The sequence below is a fragment of the Acanthopagrus latus genome, chromosome 14 (genome assembly GCF_904848185.1).
Source record: "Acanthopagrus latus isolate v.2019 chromosome 14, fAcaLat1.1, whole genome shotgun sequence".
In the NCBI taxonomy this organism is placed as follows: domain Eukaryota; kingdom Metazoa; phylum Chordata; class Actinopteri; order Spariformes; family Sparidae; genus Acanthopagrus; species Acanthopagrus latus.
The window spans coordinates 8839225-8855901 of record NC_051052.1 but is presented as its reverse complement, the minus strand read 5'-3'; positions in this window follow the sequence as shown (position 1 = coordinate 8855901).

Here is a 16677-nt window from a genome sequence, read left to right as displayed (position 1 = left end):
GAAATGCAGCTAGAACAGTGAAATCGGGTTTGTAAACCTGTATCATCTTCCTTGCTGTTGTTTTTGTATATTCTCAACACTTTCTTCTCAGCTGAGTAGGCACAGAAACATCTACTTCCAGGATGAGGATGAGCAGGACCCACTCACCACCCAAGATCTGGGTCAACTTCTACTGCTGAATCAGTGTATAGTACGTTTCTGAATTAAAGGTTCAGTATGTACAAATTAGCCATCTGTCACATTCATGCTTAAAACAAGAAGGGGAGCATAAATCTTCAGATTAACTGTTAACTGCTGTTAACTGTAGCTTCTGTTGGCTAGTTAGCTCTGGTGCCTGTTTCTGGACATCCGTGTTGTGTACGCGTGTGTGGGTGGGTGTGTGTGTGCTTATTTTGGTACTGGGGTACTATTTATTTGCACTGTGTGTGTGTGCATGTGTGCAGTCATGAACTGATGGCCTACATTTGATGATTTGTTTGCTGATGTGCTCCTGTGTGAGTACCGTAAGTGACAGTTCACGTCCATTTGAGTGTGCACCCACTTGTGTGTGTGTGTTGTGTGGGTTGAGGTGACTGTGCTTTGACATTGTGTTCTTGTTTGTGTGTGTGTTACTGACCTGTGGGTGATTGAAACCAGGCCACGATGACGCTGCCGTCATCTCCCCAGTCAGGAGCCCCTGCCCTCCCCTTGTGTCACCCGCTGTTGATGTTAGGGTGACCCTCACCTGAGCTCCCCTTATCTCCTCTTTCTTTCCTCTCTTCTCTGTTTTCTTCGCCAACTTTGAGCGTCCCCCTTTCGTTCTCTCTCTTCAATTGTCTCCCTTCTTCTATTTCCTATCTTCCTACCTTCATCTTTTTGCTCCCTCCCTCCTCGCGGATGGCTCCAGGACATTTGTCTGATAAACTTTACCCTCCCTGCTCTTTCATCTCCACCTGACAAACACAGAAGAAATAAAAAGGCAAACAGAACCGGACTGACAGCGAGCCAGATCGATCTCGCCGGCAGACACACACTTTTTGCCGTAAATGTTTATTCAGGCGTTGGCGGACTGCGATGAAGTGACCTCATCGGCTTCTCACACACACACACACACACACACACACACACACACACACACACATCAACAACACCCCTTTTACAGTAATCAGACCCGTAAAGGATCACATAGTTGGCTTTTAAAAAGTGGGATAACAGGGATTTTCACAGCATCTGTTCTCTATAAACATGTTCATGTAATGTCATTATATATGGTATGTTACATGACTACGCTTGAATAACATACACACATACACATGAATGAACACGCACGCACACACACACACACACACACACACACACACCACTGCTTTTTCCAACAACACAGGGTCCAGAGCAGTCGCTGGTCATTGTTATGAAGACACAGGCTGTTGTGAACTCAGTGAACCAGAAAAACAATTGGCTCGGACTTCCTGCTGGCTTCCTCTGTAGTAGCGCAGGCCCCTAATGCTACTACTCTCCCTCGCTCTCACTCACTCACACACACAAAGAGAAAATGCAAAGAGAAAGAGAGGGTGCAGGGTGACAAGCCCAAGTGTCTTCCCGCCATCCTGTTTTCTAGCCAGAGTTTATTTTGGTCATGTGCCGTATCCGTACTGTACAGGAAGGGGTAGCCTCTTTGCGTGTGTGAGTTTTGTGTTTTTCCGTGTGTGTGTGTGTGTGTGTGTGTGTGTGTGTGTGTGAGAGCGTGTGTGTGTATGCAGAGGATGGGAAAATTCAGGAGAAAAATTCCTCCGTCCGTCATAACATATACAAGTCCAAACTTGGGAGGGGAGCTGCGCGGGGCTGAGTGTAAACACACACAGGTCAACAACTTTCCACCACCACGTCCTTCTATTGATATTAACAGAAAAGGTGACTTAAGGAAAAACAAAAAACAAAAAAAAAAAACAAAAAAAACAGTTTCCTCACCACTAATTTCTCATTCTGTACATAATCCAAATGGTAGGTAAATGGCCAAAAAAAAAGAAACACTAGTAAGTAGTCACCTGTGACGAAGTCCTTGTTATTGCTTTCAATAACGAGACTCAGTGTGGGGGTACATTTCGTCCGTTTAAAAAAAATAACTTTTGAGATATAGTCGCCCGTTGCTTGTTCTCTTTAATTGTCCCACCTTTGTTGCACTTGCGAGGCAAACTTCGGAATGATCCCAAAAAAACACCCCAATGAATCTTTGATCACCACCCAGATAACAGGAAGCACCAAAAATCAGCGCCCCTCTTCAAACCGCTTCTACAACAATACCCACTGTATCTATTCAAGAAGAAACTTGTAGTAGTAGTGTGATCATTATTAGCTTACAGGGCCCTCGACTACATCAACAGGCATTACTAAAATCGCGCTGGTTCCTTTGCCAGAGGGGTCGTTGATGTGTTTTCATGGAGTGAATCAAATGAAATGACTCACACTCACACAGAAACCCTTCTGTCTTTTAACGTGACTCAGCATTCAATGCTCAGAATGATTCATTCACAGCGCGCCACGGTCTGTGCTTGTTTGATGCCCTCTCTACCGAGCCTCACTGACTCAGTGTGCTTAATTAGCAGCGAGAGCTCTGAATAGACACTGAGGATTTTTTTTTTCTTTCTTTCTTTTTTTTTTTTTATGTAAGCAATACACCATCTTGTCAGCCTACTGTTTGTCACAAAGCGAGGCTGCGGACCGAAAGCGTCCAATCCCTCTTCATTAAGACTAAGTAGATCTGACATCATGTCTCAAATTAAATTCTGGGTACACTTCTAAGCCTAAAAGTCACATCCAAGTGGTCCCTTAAATAGCACTGAGAGAGGACAGTGTCTAGAGAAAGCTGTTTTCACTCTGATGGCTCCTGCCGCACAAAGCAGGCCTCCACTTTGGTGTAAAGCATCAGAGATTACAGACAGTAAGCTGTTTATGTATGAGAGTCTTTTTGAGGACTCATAATAACATTTGTTCACTTCCATTGAATCTACCTCATGTCGGTTTAACAGATTTATGATACCCTTCAGACAAGTGTTGGGTAGATTGATGCCACTGTCATGTCTGTGTGTGACATATGAAGCTGGAGACAAGAGGAAATTAGCTTAGCTTAGCATAAAGAGTGGGCTGCTAGCTCTGCTTAAAAGCCACCTCTAAAAACGTACAGATCAACACTTTTTAGCTTGTTTGTTCAATCCATACACAGACTAACGGGGAAAAACAACAAGATGTGGTTTCACAGGAAGTTGCTTCTTTATTCTAAGCTTGTCTTTTCCTGGTGCTAGCATAAAGAGCAGACAGGAGACCAGCTAGCCTGGCTTGCCTTAAAATGAAAGAATAAACCTACAATAACCCATACAACTTAGTGACATGCTGTATATTGGTTGTTTATCCTAGCAAAAACAAGAAGGTATAAACAAGAGTTGTGTTTTTACAGAAAGCTGCTTCTTTATGCTAAGCTAGTCCTCTCCTCTCCTGGCACAGCATTAGGTCAGATACACTTATTTGCTTTCTTTTTGAGCATATCAATGCCCGCCTTATATTGGTCTGTTAAATATTATTACTGGAGGCATTTAGCTTAGCATAAAGAATGGAGGAATCCACCTTTAAGAACATCTGTAATTTACTGATCAGTACATTTCATCAAGTTTGATACACAAACAAACAAGTTGTGGAATGTTGGTACTTTGTGCTACGCTATTCCTTCCCTGCCTCTAGCCATTTAGCCTACATTAAATAATTGTGTGACATTTTGGCAAATACACTTATTTGCTCTCTTCCAGAGAGTGAGAATCAATACCAGTCTCATACTGGTCTGCCAAATAGGATGCTGGAGCGCCGGGGCAATTAGCTTAGCTTAGCATAAAAACCGGGTGCAGAGAAAAACTGTCTCGGTCCAAAAGTAGCTGAATCTGCAACTTAGCAATATTACACCTTGATTTTTGCTCTGATTAAGCAAATAATAGTTTGTATGCTAAGCTAAGCATACCAGCTGCTAGTCATAGCTTCATATTCAGTGTACAGAGATGAGAGTGATATCATTCTTTTCATTTAATTCTTGGCAAGACCGCGAATGAGTGCATTTTGAAATGACTGTGCGGTATTAAATCTAAACCGAGACATACTTACAGTACTGAATTTAGTCAGCAGACCCAAATGACTCATATATGTAGAATAAAGGACCTTTAAATGAATGCTTGAATGTCTGGCATGAGGGGTATAAACAGAGTCTCCACAGCTGCTGTGGGACATAACAATTCAGGGGGAAACACTGGTGTGATGTACACACTCGGGCTTAGCTGCTCCATGGTTGGGCAGTCAGTGGTGTGCTGACCTCACACCATGCTCCATTTCCTGTTTTCCCCTGAGCCTGTGTCAGCAAGGGAGCCAATCATGCTGAAGATACTGCAGTGCTCATGCATGTACATATGCAGGCATTTAGGACGCATAGATACTCATGAGCAGACAGAAAATGCATATTTGGTTCACTTTGATTATCAACAGCCCCGTCCTACATTCAGTAAATAATATGACAGTTAGCACTTATGTTATTCGAGTGTGGTTGAGTTTCATGATATTGATGGGAACTAAATCTATTCTAAACATCGCACAACATGGAGAAAAATTGACACGGCAAAAGAAAAGGCCCAATAAATATGAAGCTGCAGCCAGGAGATGTTTAGCTTAGCTGGTTTAGGTTGCATAGCTCCATGCAAAGGTAACAGAATCCACCTACCAGCACTTGCAAAGCTCATGAACTGACGCATTATTCCACATAAAAATCTAAAAATGTAAAGTTTAGGTCAAGCTAGCAGTTTTCACCCTGTTGTCAGTCCTTTTGTTAGCTATACTGAACTAAAGCGCCATAATGTAGGCTACAAAAATGAATGCTATCAGTCTTCTGATAAAGCTATCAACAAGAAAACAACACAAAGTGTTTCAGTATAAATTAAATATAAATTGTTGGTATGAATATGCTTTATAACTTTTTTTTTTTTTTTCTAAGAAGACATCTGCACGCCCTAGAAGAAGACACGCTGCATTCTTTGAGGTCATGCAATTGTTTTTTTTTTATTACTTTTTCCTGATCTGAGTATTTGCCAACACAGAATAGTTTCCAGTTCACACCCAGGGAGTGTCGTCCATCATCCTCTGACAGTGATTTGGACCATAAATAGATGAAGTGAGGTTCAAGTCTCCAGAGAGGAAATGGCAAAGACGGAGGCTATAGTTAGCCAGTGGAAGTCCTTGCAGTTGCTGGCACTGTAAAATTCTTTTAAAAAAAGGGAAAAATAAATCAATGTTTTTCCTTGACAATAAGACAAGACAGCAGCAGTAAAGGTGTTTTCCTGCACTTCCTCCACCACCGGTCTCATTTTATTGAACTGAATAAGTTGCTAAATGTTTATCCTTCAATTATGTCCACGTTAATTTGAGATGTACAGTTTGAATCAGTCATCTCCATGTAACTGTACTGTAAGAGGCTGTTGTTAGTGTGCAGATTCCATCAGACTCTCTTGAGCAGTCCACATTGTTTTCATGAAGAGAGAGGGGTGAGAAGGCCACCAAGGTCAGCGGAGGGTTCAACACATACACACCCACCCGCCCACGCGTACACTCACAAACCCTCGCTCAAAGCCTGTCGCCTTTGTGTCCAACGCTCACCTTGTGGTGCATTTGACATCCTGTTTTTCCCCCCCATGTTGATGTGTTTCAACACCCTGAGTTAACAAACATACATGGTATGTCAGCGCACACAATCACACAGAGCATTTAAAACCAGGAACACGGTGTCAAGGAAGTGTGCCGCAGTAATGAGGTAAACATTTCCTGGCGTTGTCACATTCAGAACTTCCCTGGTTGTGCAACCCAAAAATACGATTTTTGGTAAACAGCAAACAGCACTCAGTTTCAGGGCCAACTGCTTCTCTAGGAGAGGCGTCCTTACAATCTCAATCAGAGATGCACTTTGAATGGTTCTGTTTCTTTCTCCGTCTGTCACCTATGCTGCCATTCATGTTGACTTGTTCAAGGAAAAAAGTGAATGGAATGTTGCTTTGACTTCTTCAGGTGGCCTTGAGGTTTAAGTATAGAAATTCAGCATTTCTGAATGAGAAACTTGATGAATGAAATTTAGTGAAGTTATCCAACCCATTATCACGTCTCCATAGCCACACTTTACATTCATCTTTTAGGATTTAAGTTCGCACTCCAGGCTTATGCAACAGCTAAAGATTAAAGGCAAAACTACATTTAAATTCTCCTCCTTTTCTGTGCAAGAAAGTGTAACTTTTATCTATTTTGTATAGGAGGATGAAAACAACATACTTTGTGGAGACAGCATCTTAACCTTGATCACTTTCATGTTAAAAAAGCAAGGAAAAACTATTTGTTCATAACTATAGTAATATTTCCTGAAGCCAGGATCATGTTCCTCTGATGTCTGTCAGTGTTTCCTTCACAGATATATGAAAAATAAAATAAGTAAGTAGCAAAACTTCACGGCCCCTGGAGAACATATAAGTATGAAGTCCTTTTGTCTTATTTAAAGGTGCAACTTGGTAACGATACGAAATCAAAGGTAGCCCCAAAAACATATGGGCGAACACCCGCAGCCTATTACCAGAGCTGCCAACTGCTGCTCTTTACTAGCTATCCTTGGCTGTAGCTAGCTACTGTACACCTTATTAGCTTAGGATACTTGGATTTACTCCCCCAAGACCTTGGATCATGGGGGAGTCACCATGGACAACTGGGATAAGCTTAACAGAGTTCAGTGAACACGGCTGGATACAAAACTGGGACTGAACACAGACTCCAAGACCACCAGAGGCCAGACTGTAGACAGGAGACACAGTACAGAGGTGATTTACAGCAGCTTTCATCAGAACTACAACTACAAGAATTAGAATTAAGTGTGTTTTAATGAGTTAACGAGGCAATGTGAATTGTCTTAGTTGATGTACTGTTAATATATTCTGTTCCGTAAGGAGAATAGACATAAGTATACGAATATAAGGGAGAATAGGAGACTTGTCCTTGTCATGTGACGGATTTTGCTGATTTATTATTACACTACTAGCTAATGACATAGCAAACTCTACACTAGCATATAACGCTAGTCACCTAGCTGAAATTTGCATCAGCAGTAGAACGTGGAATTATAAAACAGGGCCGGCCTGATAGAGCTGGTTAGAATGCTAACTTCAGGGGAAATCTCTGCAGCACAACACAAAGAACTCTTTGTTACAGTGCCAACACTGTTGTTTGGGCACATCATGCTGATAAAGTTAGTTAATTTTTAAATTGAATGTACTAAATGCTCCTTTAAATTAATCTAAAGAATGTTCTCCTAACCAAATAACTAAAGTCAAAACAAACACCAATGGGATCTATTTCAAGGACAACATCCATTATGCAAAATGGAATATTTTTGTCCACATTATCATTATGGATCCTCCTTGCTAGCATGGTAGAAAACACAATCATCTAAACTGTTGATCCTCTGCTCCTTTACAGTAGAGAGAAAAGTTTTAATTCCACACTGTAAGCTCTTTTGAATGCTTGTTCATACTATGTTATAGCCCAAGGCTGTCGGGACACCGTCCACATTACTGCTCATTAAATGTTCAGCAGTGACGATGTATACAACCTGCACTTAAATTATGTTCAACTCAACTATGTTCATCACTTACCTATTACTTTAATCAAAGGCTGTAAGTAAAGAATACACCGAGTTCTACAAATACCACACTGACGGCTCTCAGTCAGAACAACTTGTGACTGACGCAAGGCCGCCGCTGCTGTTGAAAAGCCTGAACTTCTGACACTTTCACAATAAGAAGGACCTTGGACATTCAGCTTGCTAATAAAGAAGCTCTAACTGAGTGAAAACAGCGGCTCAAAAATAGCTTCTTCTTTTGTTGGCGCGTCCCTGCGCCAGACAATGTACCTGAATAGACTGTGAGTCGCTGTGGCACAGAGCGTCAAGTTAACACCTAAAAACGCTGAGGAGATGTAAAGTGAACGCAAAGGTAAACTTGTCAAAACAAACCAACCAAACTTGGGTTTTAGGCGGTGTGAAGTAATATTCAATTGATTTGTCCAAAGCTGCCCTCACAGTGAGTGTTACTCACAGTAATGCTTGGCAGAGGGGTTGCGGCTTTACTGGAATACAGTTCTTGTGTAACCGTTGGCCGTTCCACTGTTGACGTGTTTTGAGGTAAGGCCGCGTTTTCCTCAGCGGGTAAACATCTGGGCTAAAGGCGGGAGGTCAGTATGGTGAACTGATAAGAGCCTTACGGGAAAAAAACTGTCAAACTTTTGTAACTTTTTTTTAAAATGTATTTTTATTTTACGCTAATCCAACAGTGCTGCAACATAAAGCAGAGACGTTAATACATCTCGGTGAGAAATTCATTCAAAAGTGGGGATTCCATTTGTGCACTGCACTTCCTCCACTGCACTGTCCTTTTATATCCTACACAATGTATAGGTACAAATCTATACTCCTCACAATCTCTCTCTCTCTCTCTCACACACACACACACACACACACACACACGCGCCTTTGCAGCTGGTGTTTAGTATTGATAGGATCACTGGTTGAGACACATTCAAAGTCCCACTGGGTCGCTATGGCAACTAAAGCCAAAATAAAGCAGCCGTCGAGACAGCAGCGGCAGCCTCAGCTGGCACACGCGCGCGCACACACACACACGCAGGCCCCTCTGGCCTTGGCACCTAGAAACAGACACAAAATGAGCTCTATATTAGAGCGCAGAGGGAGAAAGCAAAGGGCCGAGAGAGAAACATCAAGACAGAGCGGCAGAGGAGGGGATGAGCGTGTCCTGGAATAACCCCTGTTAGCTCTGCTCGCTGTTCCAAAGAGGAACATATTTAGCAGCCTCTCTGACTGGCAAGAACCCAGAGTCCCTCTTAGTCTCTCCTTTACTTACACACACACACACACACACACACACACACACACGGATACACTGCCCAGGTCCGGCTGGCACTCACAGGCTAACGTAGTCCCACTGACTCGCTCACTCACTACATTGCTTTGTGTGTTTTCTGTGTGTATGTGTTTCGTCCATGCCAAGGAGCAGACAGGCCGGCTGTTCATAGCATCGCACTGTGAACAGTGAAGCCTCCTCCTCCTCCTCCTCCTCCTCCTCCTCCTCCTCCTCCTCCTCTGGGCCTTCATTCGAATGTTCCAGGAGCTCGGAGTGAGACTCTGCAGGGCCAAGCTGGCACCTTGACGCATGCTGAGACGACCAAACCTCCACGGTGAGCTGTGGCCAAATAGTGATAGTAACAGCAGGTTGGTGTGACGACAATTCTGGGTCTACAAGGAGAAAGATAAATATTGAAAGAAAAGTTTACTATCACCCCATTTTGAAAAAAAAAATAATAATAAATCACTCTTGATTGGTGTCAAGATACATCCAAGGTAGCTGCATATTGCTAGTGAGGCTGCATGGCTCTTTCAAGAAATAGTTGCATTTTGGGAAATAGACATGTTTTTGCCTTTTTCTGTTTTTGTCGGGGTGTTGGTTTGTGAGCACGATTATACTTATACTACTTTACGGATTTCCAAGAAACTTGGATACAGGATGAGTCTCGGCCCAGGATGGACCCCTTTAAACTTTGGTAGGATCTGGACTCACTCCCCTTAATACTGCAAGAACCAGACATTTTTGAAAGATCCATCAGAAGGTGATTAGCAAAGCTTGGCATAATGACTGAAAATGGGGATACGACTAGTCTGGCTCTGTCTAACTGTGCTAACAATTTATCACTCGTTTGTTGTACAATAAGGTCAAGCTCCAGTTTTTAAGATAAGCTAAGCTAAACTAAGCTAATTGGCTGCTGGCGAAAGCTTGGTATTAAGCACCCAGATATAAAACAGGTATTGATCTTGTCACCTGACTTTCAGCGGGAGAGAGAATACATGCATTACTCAGTAATGTGTGCCTCAGAAAAAGTGAAGCAGTAAACAACTTGGATAAAAACAACCTGTATTACTCTCTTTATTCTACAGAATGGGAACACATCCCTCCTTTAGACTTCTGCAGGTCTCGATCAAGGTTCTGTATGTTCTGCAGTGTTCAAACAGTGTTCTGCGTTCGGTGTTTCTGAGTCATTTGACAAGTAAAATGGCTGCTCTGAAATCCGCGGCCTTGGTTAAATGCTTTGACAGATGACATGTGAACAGCATGGTGTCACAGTCCGCCAGACATTTAATAGAAAGTAGACTACACACATCACCCCACATGTATACAGTACATTCGTCATTGTGTATTCGTCCATCATAATATAAACACTACCATCGCAGCTGTGGTGAGGGATGGTGAGTGTCCAGCAGTGCTCTGGAGCCGTGCACAGCGAGGCAGTCACACTGACTCATTGTACATTTACATTTCAAGCAGACGTTGTGATTCAGAGCGGCCTGGCTGAGGGAGCCGAAGGCCCTCGCTTTGGCGGATACATCCGCTCGTGCCCACCACCAGCATCTGATGTTCGATAGGGCACAAGAATCACACGCCGGCTATAAATAAACCCTGCGATCCCCACATGCCAAGCAATGGCAGCTGCTTGTGGGCTCTTATAAATCGGGGCATGTGACTTGGGTTTGTAATCTTAGACGGATTAGCAGAAATACCGCGTGTTGTATGTTTACAAGTCTAATCATTTTAAGATGTGACACCAAGGAAACAATGGCATGTTTGTCTCTGTGATTCAGACCATTTGCATAATTTAATTATATTGGTATTGTTTTTTTGTTTTTTTCATGGATTTAAATCTCTGTAATCTTTTTGGAAGTTCATACAGGATGAAACTCAACCGCAAAGGTATTATAATGTAATATCCCATGATGCATAATTGCAGGATGTCATGTCCCATAACTGGAGGGTTAGAGGTTAATACACCAGTGACAAATGTGCCAATCAATATCCTATTGTGTAATCACATCTACTGTCACAGAACCTTTTAGAGAACGCGACAAATTGCTTCACAGATAAGGAGGCTAATGCACGAGACAGGGAAGACATTCTATTAATGTTAAAGACTCTTCACGTTTTAAGATTTAAGGTTAGCACAGAGAAACTCTCCCACTTGAGCAAACTAACGTGACACAGACTTCTAATCTGATGCTTTAAAGCAACATTATGTAACTTTTTTCCATCTTAAAATAACAGCTTTAAAATCATGTTGATGGTCCAGTGTCTTGTAAAGAGGGGGTGGTGTCTCTGTCTCAGTCACTCCGTCTCCCCATCACTGGTTTCTGCGCTATGTAACTTCAGTGAGAGGGAACGTTTACTTCAACGTCACACACCTTGGATTTGTATTCACGACAGAAACAGTGGGGAGCACCAAATCTCACAAAATACCAATTTCTACATAATGTTGCTTTATTAACAATAAATATATGCATAAAATATAAAAGAATTCAAGAAAATAGACACTTTTGTATGGAAAACACATGGTTTAAGGACCATTTGTGGAATATTTGTTTTGGTAAAACCATTACATCAATTTATGGTCAAGATTCTCGATGCCTGTACTTTCCCTCAGCTCATTTTCTAATTTGTAAGAATTAATGACCATCATGTCATGATTATTGACATCTGCGTAACAGGCATCCTTTCGAGTTAAATGCGTCCCAGCTGGTAATCATATACATTTGCATAATGTTGCGTCTTTAGAAGAGGAGGTGTGAATTCTCGGCGATCCCGTCATTAAGACTGCCAGTCACATGAAACCAGCGAAATAGTTCATCGCACTCCGCTAACTGAGCTTCATAAAGCAGCACACAGCTATAGCTTGAAACAGACGTTCATACTTGCATGCACACACACGCACACACACACAGGAGCGAAAAAACAAGTGGCAAATCTGTCAAGGAAAGGCCCAGAGAGAGCTCTCGCTTGCAGCTCGGCAGTCCTGTACCTGTTCTCTGAGCCCTGACAACCACATGTGCACACACACACACACACACACACACACACACACTGCTCTCTAGGCAAAAGTGCACTATCTATGACTAGAGTATAAGGAGAGTTATGAATATTCATGGGTATATTCCTGAGATGGTAGCGTAGACACACCACGTGTGTTTGTGTGTGTGTGTGTGTGTGTGTGTGTTTGTGTGTGTGTGAGTGTATGGTGGGCTGTGAGGGGGGCGTGCACACATGTCTATATCTTTTGGCCTGGCGTCTTCTCGCGCCGCTGCCCTTTCCTTACTATCAAGCAACCTTGAAATGATCTTTGGATCGCGCATTCACGTGTCTGCAGGGCATGAAAAAAAAAAAAAAGCCCCCTCCCTTCCTGTTTCTCTTTCACACACACCCACAAACACAGAAACACTAACGCACAGCGGCTATCCCTCAAGGGCCTGGGTAACTTGATGACTCCAGTAAACAATCGGTTCGAGCTTCCCATTCCTACCTTTGACAATAAACACACAGCTGCCAACAACGCAGCAAAGTCCAACCCTGTAATAAACTACCACTGCTGATATAGGAGTACTGATACAAAAGTACACAAGTCTGCATTTTTTCCCTCCCTATCTTGTGTTATGTAAACACTACACACACCTACCTCACACATACACCCTCCATGCGTGGAAAACAGTCATTTTATTGACAGCACTAATTACACCCGCTCACGCTGCTGAGTGATATGGGCCATGGTTTACATACAAATGAATCCCCAGTGATGGACTTCAGGAGGCATTGATCCTACACTCAGAGCACTTTGAGCTGATGGCCACTGCTCACCACTCCCTCGTTCGCTCCGCTCTCTGAATCTTTTGTCATGATGGTGACAGTTAAACCGGAGCTATCAGTTTTTAACCTAATGGTGTGGCTATTGTCCCATGTGACTCAGTTCTCTTTTTGATGCCAGATTGATGCTTTCGATGCATAATAATGCTAAATTATAATCGACCGGTCCATAACTCTTGGCCCCTATGGTTACTGGTCCTTTGCCTCTCAAGTAACGATGGTGGCGGATTTACCACTCAAAAGTTCATAGTGATTGGTGCAACATCAGTCCTTCACATCAGACAGATGCAAACGAATGAAGCTTTTCATTTATAGAAAGTGAAGATTTTGCAGGGGTTAGCTGAGCCTACGTATCAGTTCATATTTTGAAACTGTAGCCCATGTTTCCATTAATGTCTCAAGAGAAAGGGATTTTGGGATAAAATCTAATCAGTATATTTATTTTCACCCTGACGGAAAAAAAAGCTACATGTTTATGTGTATATTTATAGAAATAACTGTATACACGTTGTGTTAAAGTTGATTTTAGAAACTCACATTTTGTAATGCAACCCCGCATTGTATAATAACCAATACAATATCTTGAACTTTGAGCAGAGTAACGAGTAAGAGTAACGTGTGTTTGCTTGTAGGTGGAAGAGTTACAATCACGATCCACATTTAATTGTCCTCTGTCTTGTGAGTGGCCAATGTGTAGATGTGTTTGACTGTGAGTGAGCGTGTTTGTGCACAATTCCCAAAGGGCCAAGTGGAGCATCAATAAATATTTTACAGCTCACCAATCCGCTTCCATCGTAATAGCCGGCCATCCTGGTCACAGCGGGGAGGGGGCTGGCTTGATGAGGCTGTGGCCTGCTGAGACTGGCGGGGAGCTGGGTCAATTTCTCTCTAATGGCCTCTCATAGGGTAGCTTTAATGATAAAAGATGATTCGCGGAGACACGGAGAAGATAAACTACAGGAAGGAAATGGGTGATAAACCGGATTGGAAAAAAATAAGACCTTTGTCATTGATTGGATTATTCTTGCTGTTTCTTAATCACAGTGACTCTAAATGATTGGTGTCAAGCTTCGAATCGAAAAGCTGTAAATAACACCGAAACAACATTTGAAGAACCTTGACGCGACCTTTCCCCTCCATCTGAGCTTTGCACACCTCAGCGAGTACGCCTCGCTTCCATTTCAGACGTGCGTCTTAATAGCCCGATATCTTGACACATTCCTGGTCCTCTGTCATGACGAATCGGCGACAGAGCCGTTCTATTAACGCAAAAGTGCCACAAACTGAACAACACGTGTTACGGGACTATCACGTCAAGCCAGGCGGAAACGGCCGACTGATTTCAGGGTATGGGGGCAGGTACGTGCAGAAAGTGAGCCATTCTGGGCAGAAACATGGCAATCCATTTCTGTGATTGCAGTGTAAATACTCTTGTGTCAGATGGGATTGTGTGTATATGTGTGTTATTGTGGCTGGTGTGTATGTCAAGAATGAGTTTGTATACAGGACAGTGATGGGATGTAAATAAGTACACTTAAGTACTGCACTTTAAGTACAACTTCATCATACATGTACTTTCCTTTAGTATTTCAATTTCATGCTAATTTGCACTTCCACTCCTCTACATTTGGGGGCCAATGTGGTACGTTTCACTCCACAACATTTGATAACATTTGTTCCTAGTTACTTTGCAGATTACATGCTGCACCAGAGCCAAAGCAGAATATTTCGTAATAGACATATTTTATCTGCAATCAGATGAAATTAAAAAAAAATAAAAACACTGATCCTTAAATCAGAAAAATGCTGAATATCAGATCTGATAATGGCGTCAGGCCGCCACTGCCACTGTTACTGTTACTGATGGGATTATTCTTGCTGTTTTTTTAATCTAAGTGACTTATTATTGATGTAAAACTCAATCAGAAAGCTATTAATAACATCGTAACAACATTTGAAGAACCTTGATGCAACCTGATGATACACTGCCTATAACGCCACTGCTTATAATGCCAATACCACGTCAACACCGAGTATACAGTATATACACACATGTTTAACTTACTTTTACTTGTACAGTACATGTACTAAGTACATTTAATATCAGATACTTTAAGACTTTTCTCGAGTGCTACTCGTATGGATGACTTCCATTTTTACCAGAGTAATATTTTAACACATTATCTACTGAATTGACCACATTCAATTATGACTTTTGGGTTCTTTTTACAACACTGCAATGTCCACTGCATGTGTTTCACTATTTGTATCAACTTTGTGTGTATTTAACAGTATAAATTTAAGCACAATAAGTATTTGTGTCTCTTCAGCCTAAATATGTATTAGTTCAAGCAGTGTGTGTGTGTGTGTGTGTGTGTGTGTGTGTGTGTGTGTGTGTGCGTGTGCGTGTGTGTGTGCATGTTTGAGAAGAAAAATACCTGCCTGTCAGGCCCAAGTGATAAGTGCTAGTCTCAGGAATGCAGCTAAATGATGCCGACCGGCTCTTTGCTTTGCTTCCTTGACCAGTCAGCGGTTATGTGTCACTTGCAGCTGAACCTTTTTTGGCACTGGAAACGATGAAAAGGGAGCGGAGTGTGGGGGGTGTTTCCAACCCGTATGAGGTCAGTTGAAGTGTTATTGTCGTTCCCCATCTGCCTCCTTAAATACGCACAGTTTGACTGATGGAGGGCCTAAGAATAGACCTTTATGATGTTGCTAATGTAAACACGTGGGCTTCAAAACCTTAAATAGAGCCGGCAGCAACCTGAAGGTTAAGGACAGAGTGTTATGACCAGAAGGCTGCCAATTTAAATACACAAAAATAAGGGTTAAAGGAGTGACAGTCCTCACCTACTTTCTTGCCCTTGAGCAAGGCTGTTAACCATTCACTTTTATGTTTGCAGACCTTCCTTCCTCTGCTGCATCAAACAGCCCATGCCGTGGCTGTAAATATGAATTTGCTCTTCGTCATCTTGCCTTGTTAAATAAGGGTTTTTTTTTTTGGCCTTAGCCATAACACACAGCAAATTACCATTATCGTGTTGCAAAACAGACACTATCATTACTGCCACTGCTGCAGTATGCATGCCATCAACAGAATACTCATCGTCCCGCCAGATATGCGATTAAAACATTTTGAGTCAGCCTGCTAACGGAAAATAAGAGAGACAAATGATTCTCATCACTCAACTTCATACTTCCATCTTTTTTTTTCTTTTGTAAACCTGGTGAGCTGCCAGCATCTCTCGGCTTCTCGTAAATTCGCCAGGAAAGAAAAGCTATTATGCAAAGAAGGAGGGAAAGGTAAACAGATCTATGACTACACACAGTTGTGGCTGTACTGTATGCTAATGAATTATTATAATGGAGTCATATGGCTGCAGCAGCAGTGAATTCTTGGGTAAGAATAGCTTGTTGTCACAGGAATAAGTGAGTCATTAGGGTCTCTTGCTGTGGTCTAAAAGCCACCCCCCCTCCTCCTCCACTGACAGGCCTTCACTGGAAATGTTTTCACTCAAGCTTCACAGAAACAAGAAACAGGTTCAGCACTCTTGTCGTAGCTCACACTGGGCTCACAGAGCAGTTATCTGTGAGATGATATGAGGAAATGCAAAGAAGCATTCAAATGGGCCACAATACCTGAGATAAAACAAACAAAATGGAAATTGGCGAGGGGATAAGCATTCAAATCACAATATTTTGCGGTCTACCATCTTCCCAAAAGTCAGAATAAAGGGAGGAGCTCACGCTTTACCCACGTGTTTTGCAATTTGAACAGCTGCAAATTGAATGTTTTAGAAGATGGCACTCATCAACATCAATAATAACATCAATAATCATGGGCAAATTGATGATTTATGCCATCTTTCCGCCAAACACTCTGTGACCTAAA